The following is a 5,443-nucleotide window of genomic DNA, read 5'->3' on the forward strand; positions in this document are numbered from 1 at the left end:
GCTCTAGGGTTACAGGAAAATTTTGAAATGATTCCAAAGTCTCAAGTTCATGCTGTTTCTGTATTATTCTCCTAGTCACCATTTAATTTCTCATTTCAGAGCATGCACAGAGAAACATGACATTCATCATCTTTTCTTCAATGATAATGCATATTAGACTCTTACTGTATTTTATTAATAGTTCAGAATCTTGAGATCTGGATAAGGGCAAAAATTTCAAGCATTTCTTATTATATTACTGAGTCAACATGATTAAAGCTGGAACCATGGAAAAAGTATTGGTACACTGGAGTTAATCAATGGGTAAAATCTAGAAAATACGTCATTTACAGTTACAGAGATGTATATTAACATATTATTTTAGCTTCAAAATGAAACAATCTTCTTTAGGTCTATTTTAAAACTTACCAATTCGGATATTTATATTTCAATGACATTTTTCTTTTAAAAATACACTTAATTATTCATTTGTGTGTGAGTATGTGTGCACATGTGCTTGTGTGTGCACATGCATGACAGTGCTGGTGTGGAGGTCAGAGAACAACTTGGAGAATTAAATTTTTCCTTCCACTATGTGGAACCTGGGGATGAAACTGGGGTCATTAGACTTGACAGCAAGTGGCTTTACCTCTTGATCCACCTTCCAAGCCCTGATATCTTTTATTTGGAATAGAACTTTTTGGCTATTGTCATATGATCTTTCTTAGATCTGGAGATTGCTCGGAACTCTTCCACTTATCAATCTCTTGATTATTTTCACACTGTCTTTCTTATTCTTGTTGATGTCTGGAAATTCTTACACTTATGAACCTTGGATATTTATTTATTGCTTAGTCATTTTGTTAGGTGCTTTAAAAAGAATTATATTTCATCTACCCTGTACAGCTAGCTTTTCTGAGAATCATAAAGTTTACATCATAAAGTATACTAACAGAAGCTGCAATGGGACTTATATATAGACAACGTTCGCTGCACATAAGAAATTGTGTTCAGCTCCTTCCCTCCCCCACCTCCCCACCCCCGCTCCAACCGAAAACTGGGCCCATGGTTGCCCACCGTCTAATTTCTACAAGCTGCATGCCCACAACTGCCCACTTGGAATTTGCAATCAGTGATAGCAGCAATGACTTCAAAATGGAGAACTAGTGCATCTTGGTATTCTCACCCAGTGTATGCAAGATATTGGCGACACTATCATCATGCAATGATTTGGATGCGAACCCACCAGAATGTCTACAGGAAGTCCAGGGATTCCTGTTTCACTTCCCCATGGTTCTACCCTCAAGGACTTCTTCCCTGGAACTCTGTTGCTTATGAGGCTGGGCATCCTTGGAACTATCAAGGCCAACACACGCTCTGACAGGAGCCTCCCTACAGTGTTTCCCATCTCCAAAGCTCTGGACAACCTCTATATGATAACAGTAGAATCCAGGCAACCACAAGAGAAGATGAAGCCCCATATGAAGAGGAAGAACTGGAGTCGGATTCAGATAATGAAATAGAATGCGGCCTGAGCAATATGGAAATCACCGAGGAGCTCCGCCAGTACTTTGCAGAGGCTGAGAGGCACACAGAGAAGAGCGGCGGCGACAGCAGCAAGTAGAAGCGGAGCGCCTGGACCACTATATAAATGCCGACCATGGGCTGTACTACAACCACAACCGGTCCACAGAGCCTCCCTCGGAGAAGCCTGGGGAGCGGCGTCAAGCTGAGATGAAGGGCTTGTATGGGGACAGTGCTCCCAAGATCCTGGCCATGGAGGCTACTGTGCAGATGAGCTTTGACAAGTACTGTGACAAAAAGCAGCCGAAATACTGGCCTGTCATTCCCCTGAAGTTCTGAGTCGTGGGCACAGGGACCTTGGGGAATGCCTCCTGAACACAGTTCCTCGTCTTTCCCTCCTCTGGATGTGTTCTCTTCATTTCTCCTGGACATTTTTCAGAGAAAGAGGCCTTTATACCAACACAGTGGATACGATCTGTCAGCCACTTAGAATTCTGTCAGCAGGAGGTACACTGTTGCCAACACAAGAAATGTCCCCTTTACATAAAGTGGTAATCATATATATTATACTGGCTCTTGATTAACTCCCTAATAGAGTCCAGTTTATGGACATTTTTGCCTAGAGATACAATGGTTTTCATTTGTAATTTTCTTCTTTAAGCCTTCCTGGATGTCACAAAAGCCTTAAACCACATGTCATTTTTTTTTTTTTTGAGACCGGTTCTCATATAACCCAAGTTAGCCTCAAACTCTTAAATCCTCCTTCCACTTCCCAAATGCTAGCTTACAGATGTGCACCCCATCATTCTGGGCTCTAATCCACATGTTCTCACTGACTGTAGCCCTTTGGATCCTTCTGAAAATGATACAAGAGTACAGTAAGAAAAATGCCACTTGTTACTCAGCAAGGTGTCAGCCTACGTACTCTCTAAAAGGCCTGAGAGCAATGCTCTGGGCTTGGCAGGCCATGTGCTCTGTCTCCTAACTGCCTAACCCTGACTTTACAGCGTCAAAACAGCCATGGATACTGAATAAACAAATGGACATGACTGTGTTCCAATAAAACTTTATTTGTAAAATAAAAAAAAAGAAATTGTGTTCAACGTCAGTAAATATCCTCTGTTTTATTCTTATGGCATGCTGATGAATTAGTTTCAGCGACTGCCATTTTTCACTCAAATTTAAAAAACCCATTCTTATAGAAATTACTTTAAAGAATTACTTAGTGAAAGTCACAAAGCTGATGGGTAATGTGTGCCAAATTTGAACATAAGCCATAAAATTGGCTTCTGCACATTCACATAGAGTGTGTACTTTAAAGCTTTAGTCTTTTAACACACATCATTGGCCCTGTCTTTGAACACAAGAAACACTTGGATGTGTAGATTCATACTACCTACCAAGCCTGAAGCAATCAATCATTACCCAGCTTGAGATTGGTGTGGTTTCCTTGCAGAAGCACAGGTTATTTCCATGAGTAAAAATGATGCAAACTGCATGCACTTTGCAGAAAATAAGAATTGTGTCTAACCATACTGGAGACTGAATTATCTTTGGTGGGAAGAAAAGACACCATGCTTACAAGAAAACATTGAACTTCAGTCATGCTATATATCCAGTGTAATTTTTAGCAAATTTTTACTTCTCTCAATGTCTACTTAAAAAAAAAATGAAAATGATTCGCTTGTCATTTAAAGCTCCTAACTGATCTCTTGGTCAGTGTTGCTGGTTTGTCATCATATGGACTTTTTTTGAATAGAGAAATATGATTCTCTGTGTTGTATGATATTTTGTTTGTGTTCTGAAAAATAAAACTTGTCTGGAGATCAGAGGGCAGTCGCTAGTTAACCATATAGGCCAGGCAATGGTGGCACACACCTTTAATCCCAGCACTTGGGAGAAGGAAGCAGGAAGATCAAGAGTTCAACGCTGCCCTGGTCTACAAGAGATTGAACTAGGCTAAAAGAAAAACAGTGCCGTGAGGTGGTGGCTCTCACCTTTAATCCCAGTACTTGGAATCTCATGCGTTTGAGCACAGCACCTAGGAGGTTCATGCCTTCAATCTCAGCATGAAGTAGAGACAGGATCGTGGTGGCCCTTTCATTCTGAGAATTCATAGAGACAGGATCCCCCCCAATTTGGTCTGAGGATTGATAGAGGTAAGAGGTGTCTAGCTGTTCCGCTCCTCTGATCTTTCAACTTACACCCTTGATGTCTGACTCAGTTTTTTATTATTAAGACTAGTTAGAACCGTGCATCAACTCTGGAGCTGTGCCTTCCTCCCAGAGGACATTTGGTGATGTATGTCAGTAGTGGTGTGATTCCACTAGCAACAATGGTGAGAGCTACTAGGTATACAGCTACATATATACTCAACAGCACATGGCACAGTCCCCTAATGAGGAAAAAGTATCCAACCTAAAATGTCAGCACTAGGTCTATTGAGAATCTGTTGCAACTGAGAATTTAATATCACTGCACATTGCAAAATGCTAATCTTTTATTGAAGTCCCATCAATGATTAATCACCCTAATGCCTCATTCTGCTTTACTATTTGTAAGGTGGTGCCAATGATGCTATATAATTTGATATTTCTATTTCCATTGCTAATGTGTGTGGTTTGGTCATATAATGATCATTAATAATACAAGACTAGGTGATAAACAGGTCCATGGCTGCCAATTGTATCTTTCCTCTTACTAGTAAAAATTAACAGTTAAAACTCCCTCCATACCTGCTATTTTCCCAGTTCTATTTTGTTTTGAAATGTGAATTCATGCTTAAAAACTATCGAGACTTACACATTCTCCACTTGAAATTTGATATTATAAGAAATCAAAATGGCTCTGATCTTAATGGCACCCCATTTTCTCTACAAAAATGAGAATCACAAGTATAAAATGTTATTAAAACAAAATGACTCACACTTTTCAAAGTGTCTCTCCACTGTAAATTGGCAACGGAAGCTCCTCTGTGGCTGTAGAATGAAGCAACTGTTCCTCACATGAAACACATTTGCAGCAAGGCTTGCTGCCCGTGAAAGGCATCCTGGTAACAATGAAAATGTCTTATTACTGTTCATGAAAATGAACTCATAGTAGCCAGGAAAACAAATGTCTGAAGCATTGTCCAGGATGTTTAAAGAGGAAACCCGTGCTGAAAAGAAGCTGTACTCACACCAGCGAACCCATTATGTTACCCTATGATTTCTATTGGAATCTCAACTGGTACTACAAATGTTTGGGAGACTTTTGTGCAGCCTTCAGCTACAGCACCATTCCCCAACTCTACAGATGTGCTTTCCATTCAGCACTCGGGCAGCCAGCAACTCTTTGTTTTCCTATGGATAACTAGATTCCAAGCGAGTGATATACATTCAGTTGTACGTAAAAAATGTCTGCATAACATCATATCAATGAATCACAGTTTGAGGGGTGGTGCATGTTTGTTTGTTTTTTAAGGAAAATGGTAGAATTTGAAAGAGGAACAAAATTAATCTGTTATCACAGCAAACCTGAGAAATGATAAAGGGGAAGATTTGAAGGCAAATAGAAGTCAAAGATCTCTAAGTGAAGAGGGAATAGGAGAAATAAAATTAAAATCCTTTCTGGCCATTTTCTCTGTTAAGGCAAAACAATCTAACATTCAATAAAAGAGCAACCATAAACCAAACCAAGGAATCAAGTACTTGATATTGATTTCATCAGAACTATCTTTAACAAAATAAACCTGATATTAAGAGTAGCTGTATCTTACATCTCTCAGTGATGTTATCATTAGTCTTCATTTAAATGCAATTACAGGAAATGAAGGAGTTATCTTCAACCACTCTGCTACTCATTAATACAGCCAACAAATGCTAATGACCCGCTATCTAAGGGGCTCTGTTTTAAGAACAAAAGCCAACAGTTAGCACAGTGTGGCTGAATTAGTATCCTT

At 39.6% G+C, this 5,443-nt stretch overlaps 1 pseudogene; it reads left to right on the forward strand.

Moving 5' to 3' along the window:
* The first annotated feature begins 1,013 nt into the window (after positions 1-1,013).
* Positions 1,014-1,885, forward strand: LOC125403169 (gem-associated protein 8 pseudogene; annotated as a pseudogene).
* Positions 1,886-5,443: the final 3,558 nt, after the last annotated feature.

The sequence above is a fragment of the Myodes glareolus genome, chromosome 3 (assembly GCF_982192425.1).
Source record: "Myodes glareolus chromosome 3, mMyoGla1.1, whole genome shotgun sequence".
In the NCBI taxonomy this organism is placed as follows: Eukaryota; Metazoa; Chordata; class Mammalia; order Rodentia; family Cricetidae; genus Myodes; species Myodes glareolus.